The sequence below is a fragment of the Phyllostomus discolor genome, chromosome 7, assembly GCF_004126475.2.
Source record: "Phyllostomus discolor isolate MPI-MPIP mPhyDis1 chromosome 7, mPhyDis1.pri.v3, whole genome shotgun sequence".
Taxonomy (NCBI): domain Eukaryota; kingdom Metazoa; phylum Chordata; class Mammalia; order Chiroptera; family Phyllostomidae; genus Phyllostomus; species Phyllostomus discolor.
In genome coordinates, this window is record NC_040909.2 from 64,047,987 (window position 1) to 64,062,909 (window position 14,923).

The following is a 14,923-nucleotide window of genomic DNA, read 5'->3' on the forward strand; positions in this document are numbered from 1 at the left end:
CAAGATAAGGATGCCCACTCTCACCAGTCCTATTCAACATAGTTCTGGAAGTCCTTGCCAGAGCAATCAGGCAAAGAAAAAAAATAAAAGGCACCCAATTTGGAAAGAAAGACATAAAATGGTCACTTTCTTCAAATGGCATGACTCTGTATATAGAAAACCCTAAAGACTCCACCAAAAAACTATTTGAAACAATAAACAAATACGGTAAAGTTGCAGGATACAGAATATATATTAAAAAATGCACCTGTTTCCTACATACTAACAATGAAATTTCAGAAAAAGAAATGGTGAACAATTCCTTTTGCAATTTTAACCAAAACAATAAAATACTTAGGAATAAACTTAACAAAGGACGTGAAGGATCTACACACTGAAAATGACGAACCATTATTAAAAGAGATTGAAAAGACACAATGAAATGGAAAGATATCCAATTTTCATGGATTGGAAAAGTCAACATAATTAAAATTGCCATATTACCTAAAGTAATATACAGATTTAATGCAATCCCATCAAAACCCAATGTCATTTTTCTCTTTTTTATTTTTTCCATTACCTTTATTTCTCTTTACTGCCACCCCTCCATCCTGCATTCACCGCACTGCTGTCCATGTCCATGAGTCCTTTTTTTTTGCTCAGCCCCTGTACCTCCTAGCATCCCCTGCCCCCTTACTGTAATCATACTCTGTATGAGTCTGTCCCTATTTGGCTTATAAGTTCGGTTTGTTCATTAGATTCCACATATGAGTGAAATTATATGGTATTTGTCTTTCTATGACTGGTTTATTTCATTAGCATAATGTTCTCCAGGTCCATCCATGCTGTTGAAAAGGGTAAAATTTTCTTCTTTTTATGGCTGTATAGTATTCCACTGTGTAAATGTACCATAGCTGTTTCATCCATTCACCTACTGATGGATCCTTGGTCTGCTTCCATATTTGGGTTATTGTAAACTCTTTGAAGAAATGGAACAAAATATCATCAGATTTGTATGGAACCACAAAGGATGTGAAATAGGTAAAGCAATACTGAGAAAAAAAAGAACAAAGCCAGAGGTATCACACTACCTGGATTTAAATTATACTACAGTTCTACAATAATCAAAACAGCATGCTATTGGCAGAAAAACATGCACAGATTAATGGAATAGAATTCAGACCACAGAAATAAAACCATCTGTATATGAGCAAACAACTTTTTTTTTCTCATTAAACTTTGTTTTAATGGATCTCAAAATTCTGTGACAGATCTTGGTCAAGTTGTTTCCATTAAAAATACTGATTTTAAAAACTAATAACTTAAAAACTGCCACACACAAAAAACCCCAAATGTTCCACAAAACATCCTCTTTTCCTTCTTAAGATTTTACAATGCATTTTAATCATTAACCTCTCCTTTACTATTAAACTTAAGTGGCCAGTGCAGACAAATAGTCTTGAGAGACCACTCTTCCACTATTGATTAAGACTGGATGGAGGTGTTGTGGATAATATTCATTTAGCCTTCTGAGCTTTCTGGGCAAACTTGGTGACTGCCAGCTCCATCTGCCTTCTTGTCCACTGCTTTGATGACAACAACAGCAACTGTCTGTCTCATGTCACAAACAGCAAAGTGGCCCAGAGGAGGATAGTCAGAGAAGCTCTCAACACACATGGGCTTGCTGGGAACTATATCAATGATGTCAGCATCACCAGATTTCACAAAACTTTGGGCCATCTTCCAGCTTTTTCCTAGAGCAACAATCAATCTTCTCCTTCAGCTCAGCAAATTTGCAAACAGTATGAGCTGGGTGACAATCCAGCACAGGTGCATAACCAGCATTGATTTGGCCTGGATGGTTGAGGATAATCACCTGAGCTGTAAAAGCCAGCAGCTTCCATTTTTTATCATTTTTGCTATCACCAGCCACATTGCCACGGTGAACACCTTTGACAGACATATTCTAGATATTGAAGCCCACACTGTCCCCAGGAAGAGCTTCACTCAAGCTTCATGGTGCATTTCAACAGACTTTACTTCAGTTGTAATGTTGGACTGTAGCAAAGGTGACCACCATGCCAGGTTTGAGAATGCCAGTCTCCACTTGGCCCACAGGGATAGTACCAATGCCACCAATTTTGTAGACATCCTGGAGGGGCTGATGCAGGGGCTTGTCATTTGGATGAGTTGGTGGCAGGATGCAATCTCAGTTTCAAGCAATGTGGTTCCACTGGCACTGCCATCTTTATGGGTGACTTTCCATGCCTTGAACCAAGGCATGTTAGCACTTGGCTCCAACACGTTGTCGCCATTCCAACCAGAAATTGGCACAAATGCTACTGTGTCAGGGTTGTAGCCAATTTTATTAACGTAAGTGCTGACTTCTTTAACAATTCTCTCATATCACTTCCTGCTGTTGGATGGCTCAGTAGAATCCATTCTGTTAACACCAACAAACAGTTGTTTCACACCCAGTGTGTAAACCAGAAGGGCATCCTCACGGGTCTGCCCATTCTTGCAGAGACCTGCTTCAAACTCACCAACACTGGCAAGCAACAATCAGGACAGCACAGTCAGCCTGAGATGTGCCTATAATTATGTTTTGATAAAGTCTCTATCCTGGGACATCAATGATGGTCACATAATACTTGCTGGTTTTGAATTTCCACAGAGAGATATCAATGCTGAAAACACACTCACATTCAGCTTTCAGTTTATCCAAGACTCAGGCATACTGGAAGGAACCCTTCCCCATCTGAGCAGTCTCCTCAAATTTTTCAATGGTTCTTTTGTTGATTCCACCACATCTGCTAGATCAAATGGCCAGTAGTGGTAGACTTGTTGGAATTTATGTGTCCAAATGACCACAATGTTGATGTGAGTCTTTTCCTTTTCCATTTTTGCCTTTGATTTATTGGTGGTTTTCTTGACACCTGTGTTCTGGCAACAAACCCATTGCGAAAAAGTGGGCAAACAGTTTTTGATAACAGAGCCAAAAACACACAATGGAGAAAAGAAATTCTCTTTAATAAATTGTGCTAGGAAAATTGGAAAGACAGATGCAAAAGAATAAAACTAGATTAGAGTTTATCCTATGTACAAAATTAATTCAAAATGGATCAAAGACCTCAATATAAGATCTGAAACAATAAATTACATAGACAAAAACATAGGTGCTAACTTATGGACCTTTGTCACAGAGAACATTTTATGAATATGGCCCCAAGGCAAGGAAAGTAAAGTCAAAAGAACTGAACTGGATTATATCAAACTGAAAAGCTTCCATACAAAAAAAGAACTGACAACAAAACAAGAAGGCAACCAGTCAATAGGAGATACTGCAAACAACAGCTCCAACAAGGGATTAATGTCCAAAGATATAAAAAGAACCCATATAACTCACCATGCCAAACAAACAAACCAGTTTAAAAAATGGGCAGTGGAGCTCTGGACAGGCTGACGTGGTTGGTTAGAGTATTCATTGTCCCACATACCAAATATGTGAATTGGATTTCCTAGTCAGGGCACATACCTAGGTTGCAAGTTCAATCCCCAGTAGGTCAGAGGCATTTACAGGAGGCACCTTGATGAATGCTTCTTCTCTCTCTCTCTCTGTCTCTATTTCTGTCTCTCTATCTCTCTCTCCCTTCCTTCCTCTCTCTAAAATCAGTAATAAAAGTATATTCTTGGGTAGAGATAAAAAAAACAATGAGCAGAGGGACTGAAAAGATACTGCTTCCAAGAAGACATACAAATGGCCAACAGATATATGAAAAGATGCTTAACTTTACAAGCCTTTAGAGTAATGCAAATCAAAACTACAATGAGATGCCACCTCACACCTGATAGAATGGCTATTATCAAGAAGACAATTAATAACAAGTGCTAGAGAGGCTCTGGGGAAAAAAAGGTGTCCTCATTCACTGCTGGTGGGACTGTAAACTGGTACAGCCACTATGGACAGCAGTGTGGAGGATTCCCCAAAAATTAAGAACACAGTTACCATATGACTCAGCTACCCCTGTTCTGGATATCTACCCCCAAATTTTTAAAACATTTATTCACAAATATATATGCACCCCTTTGTTCATTCAGCATTATTCATGGTGGCCAAGACATGGAAATAACCAAAGTGTCCTTCATTAGATGATTGAATAAAGAAGACGTGGTACATATATACAATGGAATATTACTCAGCCATGAGAAAACATGTAATACTGCCATGTGTAACAACATGGATGGACCTTGAGAACATCATGGCAAGTGTAAATAAGTCATTCAGAAAAACCTACAAATTATATGATATCACTCATATATAGGATATAAAACTGAAACTCATAGACAACAGCATGGTGGTTACAAGAGGAAAGGGATGGGGGACAATAAAGGGTAAAGGGGGCTAATTAAATGGTGACAGAAGATCATTTAACTTTGGGTAGTGGGCACACAATGTAATATACCAATCATGTATCATAGAAATGTACACTTGAAACCTATATGATCCTATTAACCAATGCCACCCCAATAATTTAATTAAAAAAAAACACTATATGGCTTTGTTTTTTTCATAATCAGTTCTGATTTCTCTTGTCTTGGAATTTTGATATATGTAGGGTTTCTGTCAAAGTTATTGATAGAGTCTTAAAGAGTTGTTGAGTACATAAGTAGAAACTGTTATGAATGAAGAATCACCATTCACTCATTTATTTTTTTATATATTTTATTGTTCTAGTACAGTTGTCTCCATGTTCCCCACACTATTCCCCTATGCTCTGTCCCTCCTTGCCTCCCACTCTCAATTCTGCTCCCTTTTGGCTTTGCCTATGTGTCCTTTATGAATGTTTCTTGATGCCCCTTCTATTTTCCCCCATTATTCCTCTCTCCCCTCCCCTCTGGTTCCTGTCAGTTTGTTCTTTATTTCAATGTCTCTGGTTATATTTTGCTTGCTTTTTTCTTGTTATTGTTGATTAGGTTTCACTTATAAGTGAGATCATATGGTATTTGTCCTTCATAGCCTGGCTTACTTCACTTAGCATAATGCTCTCCAGATCCATCCATGCTGTCACAAAGGGTAGGAGTTCCTTCTTTCTTTTTGCTGTGTAGTATTCCATTGTGTAAGTGACATAGCTTTTTGATCCACTCATTTACTGATGGGCACTTAGGTTGCTTCCAACACTTGACTATTGTAAATTGTGTTGCTATGAACATTGGGGTGCATAGGTTCTTTGGAATTGGCGTTTCAGTATTCTTAGGGTATAATCCCAGCAGTGGAATTGCCTGGTCAAAAGGCAGTTGATTTTCAGTTTTCTGAGGAAATTCCATACTGTTTTCCACATTGGCTGCACCAGTCTGCATTCCCACCAACAGTGTACTAGGGTTCCCTTTTTTACACAACTTTGCCAGCACTTGTTGTTTGTTGATTTGGTTATGATGGCCATTCTAACTGGTGTGACCATTCACTCATTTAAATCTTACTGAGCAACCACTGTATGTCAAACATTGTTTTAGGTATTGGGGTTACAGAGGTAAAAAGGACATAGTCTTTGCTCTTGAAAATGAAGCTCACCTTCTAACAGCTTTAGGGCAGACAGGATTTCTTGGTCCCATAGATTAGGTCTTATGTTCATAGCTAGACATACAAATGTGTAGGAAATATGGTCAGTTTAGAAACAGTATATTCTTAGAGCTTCTTCATTGAAACATAAAATGATCTCTAGGGCAGTTCACCTCTTCTGTAATTTGTCAACAGATTCAAGAGAATGGCTTGACACACATGTACACACACATCATCTGTGTATTCTGTAGTAGTGCATATGGCATTGCATGATATATTTAGACAAAACTGCTTACTAAGCTTATATAATGACCTTGTTCACATAAAATCTGCAAAAATAAATAGTATTACCAATTACTTCTTTTGTTTGATGTCAGTGTAAGATATTTATTAAGAAAATGCTCTAGATATAATGTCAACTTAATTATAGTATAGGAAGTCTTGATGAAGGCAAATCCCCCTTCAGGGCTTTAGGCCACAAGTCTTCTGTTTATTCCAGTGAACCACATTCTGGCACCCACAGAAAGCAGTTAAAAAATGCATAACTAATATGACAGTCTCATAAAATGTCACATTAGTTCCATACAAATGATTCTACTCTAGTGAACTCCAAATGAATCATGTTATTGTGATTTAATACCCTAGTTTGTAAGTTTTGTTTGAGTCTAGCATGTTATTTACACCACTCAGAGAGCTTTCTAAAACATAATATATGCACACTTTATTTGGCTGGGCTAACCCCCATAGACATCCTCCTAAGTAATATATCAAATAGTATTTTGCTACTAGATATGTTCTCAACCATTTTCCTACCATATTCAGAATTACAGAGTGACAGTAGTTAAACTTTTCAATAAATCAAAAATTTCTATAATGTAATATGTTTGCATATTTAGAGAACTAAGAATTAATGAAGAAACATATTATCATCTAGTCCAGGAAAACTATAAAATGAAGTCAAAATAATCTATGAGCAGAAGTCAATCTATTTTGAAATAAGACACTCTTTTGCCTAGAATTCTCTTCCTCTAGTTTGTGTGGCAAGCTCACCTGCATCCTTTAGGCCTCAGCTTAGTAGTCATTACCTCTTCAGAAGGCCTTCAACTACCCAATTTAAAGCACCTGCCTCTGTGTCAGTCAGTTACTCTCTATCACATCACCCTATGTGGTAATGTCTACTACTTGTCTTTCTATCTCTTCTAACCTTTTCTCCTAGTAATAGAATGACTATAATTTCCAGGTGGGCATATGATCACCTACAGTGAAGGCTACATATTCCAGCTTATCTTGCCCCCAAGGACTGTGTTCTGGCTGTTGAGATGAACACTAAGCTATCCTTAAGGGGAGAAATTATGGCTTTCTTGTCACTTTAGTCTTTCTTGAAGGTGTAATGGCTGGAACCCAAGCAGTTATCTTGGACCATGAGGTGGAAACCAGGTGTTGAAAATGGAGAAAAACAAATCTGGGTCCTTGATGAGGTCATGAAGCTGCCTTACCCATTCTGAAGAGCTTTCTTTTAACATGAGATAAAGAGAGAAATGAACATTTTAAGCCACAGTCAATATTCAATATGTATAGCAACTTGTCCAACATATGAACCTAAACCATCCAAAGAATAGAGCATGATCAATCTGAACAGATGCCAGTGTTTAAAAGATTGTTGTAGCTACTCCTGTGCATACTGGCTGAATCACAACCTGGGTTGAAGCCAAATGATTTTGGCCCTGACTGGTGTGGCTCAGTTGGTTAGAGTGTCGATCCATAAACCAGAAGTTTATAGGTTTGATTCCTAGTCATAGCACACACCTAAGTTATGAGTTCTGTCCTGGGTCAGGGTGTGTATGACCACATCAATGTTTCTCTCTCAACACTGATGTTTCTCTCCCTCTCTTTCACCCTTCCTTCCCCTCTCTCTAAAAATCAATAAACCTGTCCTCAGGTGACAATTAAAACAAATCCAAGTGATGTTGAATCTTCTGTCACTTAGAGCTAAACCTAATCCTAAATAGTATACTCTATTTTTTATTAATAATCTGCTTATTCTGGAAAAAGCAAATGAAGTCATATTCAATAATAAACACTGACATTACAATGTACAGGGGGAAAAGGAAAAGAGAAGGAAACAAAACACCTACAACCCTGCTAATACCGTGTTACCAAACAAGACCATACTGCTTTGTCCCTTATTAATCACTTATATAATAAACCACAAATAGACCCTTCTGTTGAAGATACATTGCTCCTCTTTGAGACAGCAGGGAAAGAGGCCAAAGTAGGGGTAGGAGGCTTTATTCTTTTGACAGATCCTCTTAGTCATTATAGATGTTGCTGTACTGTTAATAAAAATATATTATTTCTCTGTAAAGCATTTTAAAAAAAAACCCAGGGTTGAGATGGCTCAGGACTCAGCTGAAGTATCTCCAAATACATTGTCCATTCCCTGACCTTTCCATATGATATTTCTTGTTTTCCAGATCAGTGCCATTCTCTGTTGTGTTTCTGTGGTACAAGCTTTTTTGTGGGGTTGAATTTCTTCAGAGCCAAATCCTGGAATCCACCTGTTTCACTAGCACTAGGTGCAACTGTACATCATTCACTTCCAGAATGTTGGACTTGTGATGCCAAGCAAGCCAGTAGGCTGCTGTCACCACACTGTCAATAAAATCATCAGCAACCTGCAGCAGCATCTCCTCAATGTCTTCATTCAGTTGCCCATTAGGATCTCCTTTCTCACTAAATCTTTATAATTCCCTCATGGTCAATACCTGATTGTTTTCAGGGCTGAGATGCCTCCTGACACAGGAGTGCCTGGTATCTTAACCACTGTAGTGCTATTGGTCATGGAGCCTTGTAGACGGGTGTGGGCTGGTTCCAGTTTTATGTGTGAACAATTGGAGAGGTTGATTAGGGCTGAAGGGCCAAACTGGTTTATAATCTACTGATCGTTGGACTTCATAGAGCTTATCAGGGTCCTGTTTCTTCAGGGTCCTGGAAGTATCAACACTGAGGCCAATCAAAGGCAACAGATCTATCACCCCATGATATGCAGAGACTGTCCCAGTGAAGTGATCACCACAGCAGCCCAATACACTCTATTTCTTTTATAATACTTACTATGGTTTGTAATTATCTTTTCAATGTTTTACCTATTTATTATCTTTCCCTCCCATCTCTATGAGGGCAGAAGATGCCTCTGGGGTATACTGCCAGAACATAGTTCTATTGGATATTGAAAGAATGAATGAACAAATTCTTTAATTTTTCATTATAAGATATAATATTTTTGGAATTGCAGATCTGGAGGAGTGAAAAGAATTCTATTTGAAGGGCTAGGGTTGGCAGTGCAATTGACAAAAGTTTTTCTTTAATTTTTTTCTCTGACAAAAAAAAAGCCTGATGAAATTAGTGGTAGATAAAAATTCATTTCCAACTTCTAACAAAGAATAACAAACAATGGAGGACATATAAATAGAGTAGCAGTTTTATTAATAATACTTTCCTACTCAATTCATGATTTTTTATGACAACCCTACTGGAGACACTCTTTATCAGGCACTAAAGCAATTTAGATGCTGTCACATGCCTTTCTTGATATATACGTGTTAGACATAAAGCAGTTTTCTATTCTTTAGCTTATTTTAGTATATAATTAAAACTCTGAATGTCTGCTACTAAGCAACAGAGCATGGCAGAGGTTGATCACATCCTATCGCAAATATTGAGAAAAAGGAAAAATAATAAAAATAATCATACATTCCTGTAATCAGCCTTCAGATCTTAATTATGTTTTAACTTCTTTCTTGTGCCAAAAGCAATGTCGATTGGCATTTGAAGGGCAATCTCACTTTCCTGCCTAAGTTCAATATATTTCTTTCATTTGGACCCTAGTCCATTTATGGAATCCTCTTGGGTGAATTTAGGGTCACATGGGATGATAGAAAACAGATAAGCATCAGGAGGTTTAGGTTCCATTCATTCCCAGACTGGTTAGATGTATGTAGGGCTGTAGCTAGATTCTAAACTCAGGGCAATAGAGGCTGGAATGGGGGAAAATGCAAGACTTGTCGGGGGAGGCAGGATTTACACCACTGGTGGATAAATAAGTGTACACACACTTCAAACTGCCCTCTACCACCTTTCTACCTGACTGAAGTTGTGACCTCTAAAGCTGGAATTGTGTATTTCACTATGGTTCCAAAATTACCTTTCATCAGAATCTTAACTTTCATACTAGTGTTTCTTTTTCTTTTTCCTTTTCCGTTTTCTGTTTTCTTGTTGTCCCAATTTTCCCCCTGTTGCTTTTTATGGCCCCATCACCTCAGAGTCAATCACCACCCTGTCGTCCATGTCCATGGGTCATTTATACATGTTCCTTGACTAGTCCCTTTCCCTTTCTCCTGTTTCTCCCTTCCCACCTCCCCTCTGGTCACTGTCAGTCTGTTCCTTGTTTCCACACCTGTGGTTCTATCCTGCATGTTTGTTTGTTTCATTAGGTTCCTCTTATAGGCAAGATTATATGGTACTTGTCTTTCGCCACCTGGTTTATTTCACTTAGCATAATACTCCCCAGTCTCATTCATGCTGTCGTGAAATGTAGGGGTTTCTTCTTTCTTTTTCTGCTGCATAGTATTTCATCATGTAAATGTACCACAGTTTTCTGATCCACTCATTTACTGATGGGCACTTAGGTTGTTTCCAGCACTTGGTTGTTGTAAATTGCACTGCTATGAACATTGGGGTTCATACGTTCTTTAGAATTGGTGTTTCAGGATTCTTAGAGTATAATCCCAGCAGTGGAATTGCTGAGTCAAAAGGCAGTTGCATGTGTAGGTTTTTGAGGTAATTCCTTACTATTTTCCACAAAGGCTACGCCAGTCTGCATTCCCACCAACAGTGCACTAGGGTTCCCTTTTCTCCACATCCTCTCCAACACTTGTTTGTTGATTTGATTATGATGGCCATTCTGACCGGTGTTAGGTGGTATCTCATTGTGGTTTTAATTTGCATCTCTCTGATGGCTAGTGATGTTGAGCATCCTTTCATATGTCTCTGGGCCCTCTGTATGTCCTCCTTGGAGAAGTGTCTGTTCAGGTCCTTTGCCCATTTTTTAATTGGATTGTTTGTCTTCCCGATGTGGAGTCATATGAGTTCTTTATATGTTTTGGAGGTCAAACCCTTGTCCAAGGTATCATTGGGAAATATGTTTCCCCATATGATGCACCCTTTTCATTTTGCTGTTTTCTTTAGCTGTGCAGAAACTTTTTAGTTTGATGTAGTCCCATTTGTTTATTCTATCCTTTTTTTTCATTGCCCCAGGAGAAATATTGGTGAAAATATTGCTGTGTGGAATATCTTAAGTTTTACCATTGGGTTTTTCCTGTAGGAATTTTGCGTGTCATGGCTTATATTTAAGTCTTTTGTCAATCTTGAATGTGTTCTGGTGTATGGTGTAAGGTGGTGGTCTAGTTTCATTTTTTTTTTTTTGCATGTAGTTGTCCAGATCAACCAATACCATTTGTTGAAGAGGTTATTTTTACTTCATTTAATCTGCTGTCCTCTTTGTCAAATATTAATTGACCATAGAGACCTGGGTTTATTTCTGGGCTTTCTGTTCCATTAATCTATGCATCTGGTCTTAGACCAGTACCAAACTGTTGGGTACTGGTCTAAGAGGGATCATAGTACCAAACTGATTACAGTGACCTTGTAATATAGTTTAATATCAGGTGCTATGATCCCTCCTACTTTATTCTTTTTTCCCAAGATTGCTGAGGCTATTTGGGTCAATTTTGGTTCCCTATAAATTTTGAAATATTTTTTTCTAAATCTGTAAAATGTCATTGTTATTTTAATAGGGATTGCATTGAATCTATAAATTGCTTTGGATAGTATGGACATTTTAATGATGTTAATTCTTCCAGTACAAGAACACAGTATATGCTTCCATTTATTTGTATCTTTCTTAATTTCTGTCTTAAGTGTTTTGTAGTTTTCCAAGTTCTTTTACCTTCTTAGTTAAGTTTATTCCTAGATACTTCTCTCATTGCTATTGTAAATGGGATTCTTTTCTTAGTTTCTGTTTCTGATATTTTGTTGTTGGTATACAAACATGTCATTGATTTCTGAACATTGACTTTGTATCCTGCTGCTTTGCCAAATTCACTCTGATCACTGTGGCTAAAACTTCCAATAATATGTTGAATAAAAGTGGTGAAAGTGGACACCCTTGTCTTGTTCCTGATCTTAGGGGGAAAGCTCTTAGTTTTTGCCTTTTGAGTTTGATGGTGGTTGTAGGTTACTCTTATGAGGCCCTTACTATATTGAGGTATGCTCCCTCTATTCCTAGTATGCTAAGTGTTTTTATTATTAATAGGTGCTGTACTTTATCAAATGCTTTTCAGCATCTATTGATGTGATCATGTGATTTTTGTCTTTCATTGTATTTATGTGGTATTTTATGTTTATTGATTTATGAATATTATACCATCCTTGCAGACTTTTGATGACGAATCCCACTTTATCATGGTGTATGATCTTTTTAAGGTATTTCTGAATCCAGGTAGCCAATATTTTGTTGAGTATTTTAGCATCTATAATCATCAGCGATATTGGCCTGTAGTTTTCTTTCTTTGTTGTATCTTTACCTGGTTTTGGGATTATGATAATGTTGGCCTCAGAGTTTGGGAGTTTTCCATCTACTTGAATTCTTTGGAATATTTTGAGAAGGATAGGAGTTAGCTCTTCCCTAAATGTGTGCTAAAATTTCCCCATTGAAGCCATCCAGTTCAGGGCCTTTGTGTGCTGGGAGGTTTTTTTTTTTTTATTACTACTTCAGTTTCATTTGCTATTATCAGTCTATTCAGGCTTTCTGCTCCTTCTTGATTCAGTTTTGGAAGATTATATGTTTCTAGAAATTTTTCCATATGGCCCAGATGGTCAAATTCTTCACATAATAGTTTTTGTAAGTATTCCTTACAATACTTTGTATTTCTATAGTATTGGTTGTAATTTCTCCTCTCTCATTTCTGATTGTATTTACTTGGGTCCTACCCATTTTTCTTTGTATGTCTGATTAAAAACTTGTATATTTTGTTTATCTTTCATAGAATCAGCTTATGGACTTATTGATCCTTTGAACTGTTTCTTTTGGTTTCTATGTCATTTAATTCTTCTCTGATCTTGATTATTTCCTTCCTTCTATTCACTCTGGGCTTTGTTTGTTGTTCCTCTGGTTCTTGTAGATGTAGGATTAGGTCATTTGAGGGTTTTTTTTTTATCTTTTTTAGGTAGGCTGTATTGCTATGAACTTCCTTCTCAGAGCTGTCTCCACTGAGTCCCAGAAGTTTTGGGCTATTGTGTATTCATCTTTATTTGTTTCCAGCAACTTTCTGACTTTCTTCCTGGATCTCCTTGTTGACCCATTCATTATTTAATAGCATGTTATTCAGTCTCAGTTTGTAGTTTCCTCAGTTTGTAGTTTCAAGCCATTGTGATCCAAGAAGGACTTGATATGATTTCAATTTTCTTGAATTGTTTGAGGCTTGTTTGTGTCCTGTCATGTGGTCTATCTTTGAAAATGTTTTATGTGCATTTGAAAAGAATGTATATTGTTTCTGTGGCATGAAATGTTCTGTATATATCATAAAGTCCATTTGGATCTAGAGTGTTCTTCAGTGACACAATATTCTTGTTGATTCTATGCTTGGAAGATCTGTACATTGTTGACAAAGGGGTGTGAAAACCCCCTATGATGAGTGTGTTGTCTATATCGTTCTTGAAGTCCTCCAAGATTTTCCTTATATATTTGGGGACTACTATGTTGGATGCATATATGTTTACAAGAGTTATATCTTCTTGATGGATTATTCCCTTTAGTATTATGAAGTGTCTCTCTCTGTCTCCTTTACGGACTTTGTTTTGAAATCTATTTTGCCTGATATAAGTATTGCTACTAAGCTTTATTTTTCATATTTGTTTTCTTGGAATATATTTTTCTTTCCCTTCACTTTCAGACTGTGTAGATCTTTGTTCTGAGGAGAATCTCTTGTAGGCAGCATATATGTGGGTCATGTTTCCTTATGCATTCAGCTACCCTATGTCTTTTGGTTGGGGTACTTAATCCATTATATTTAGGGGTTATTACTGATAGGTACTTATTCATTGGCCATTTTTTCCTTTTTTTACCTGTGTGTTCTCCCTCTCTCCCCTCCCCCTTCATCTTCATAAAGCATTCCTTTAGCATCTCTTACAATGCTTGTTTGGTGGAGAAGTATTCTTTTAGCCTTCCCCCCACCCCCACCGGTAAACTCCTTATTTAACCTTCCATTTTAATTGAGAGTCGTGCTGGTTAGAGTGGTCTTGGTGGCAGGATTTTGCTTTTCATTACTTGGAAAATCTCTTGCCATTCCCTGCTGGCTTGCAGTGTTTTCTATTGAGAATCAGCTGATAGTCTTATCACAGCTTACTTGTGTGTTACTAGCTGAATCTCCCTAGCTGCTTTTAAGATTTTCTCTTTATCTTTAAATTTTGCCATTTTAATTATGATGTGTCTTGGAGTGTGTATCTTTGTGTTCATCTTCATTGGGACCCTCTGTGCTTCCTGGACTTGCATGGTCTTTTCTCTCATTAATTTAACTTTTTAGAGCAAGCTTTCTGAAGCTTGCTACTTTTCTTCTCCTTCTGGCATCCTTATGATATAGATATTATTACCTTTCATGTTGTCCTGCAGCTCCCTTAACCCTCTTTGCTTTTTTGAGTCCTTTTCATTTTACTTGCTCTGTCTGGGAATTTTTCTTCTACATTGTCCTCTAGCCCGCTGATTTTATCCTCTGCTTCATCTAGCCTGATTTTAATTCTTTCTACTGTGTTGTTCATTTCAGATATTGTATTCTTCATTTCCACCTGGCTCTTATTGATAGTTTTGTGTTCTTTTTTTGTGTGTGGTATATTTCACAGTAAGTTCCTGTAGCTTTCCTGGAGTTCTTTTTAGTTCTCACTGAGCTCCTTGAGCATCCTTATAACCATTATTTGAACTCAGAACCTGATGGTTTGCTTGCCTCTATTTCATTTGGCACTCTTTCTGGGGATTTCTCCTTTCCTTTTGATTGAGGGCTGTTTTTGTCTCCCCATTTTAGGCAACCCTTCTAGTTTGTTTCTGTATATTAGATTGATCTGCTTTGACTACCTGTCTTCATTGTGTGAACTTCTGTGGTAAGAGACCTGTGAGATTCAGTGGTTATAGTCTCCATCATATCCTGAGCTTGATGCTATTGGGATGCCCATTATGCCATTTATGTGGGCTCTCTGGTTGTAATTGGGTTTCAGTTGTTGTTAAGTAATTCTTTGGTGGGTCCTTCACTCTGGTTGGCTGACTGAGAGTCACACTGC

General features: G+C 37.6%; 1 long non-coding RNA gene and 1 pseudogene across 1 annotated transcript; both read right to left on the reverse strand.

Annotated features, from left to right (window-relative positions):
* Positions 1–1,707: 1,707 nt before the first annotated feature.
* On the reverse strand, positions 1,708–2,938 carry LOC118501669. Its single transcript, XR_004904303.1, has 2 exons — positions 2,508–2,938; positions 1,708–2,131 (listed from the first exon to the last, which is right to left on the reverse strand). It is a non-coding gene; the product is annotated as an uncharacterized LOC118501669 (long non-coding RNA).
* Positions 2,939–7,934: 4,996 nt separating this feature from the next.
* Positions 7,935–9,883, reverse strand: LOC114501356 (annotated as a pseudogene).
* Between the last annotated feature and the right edge of the window lie 5,040 nt (positions 9,884–14,923).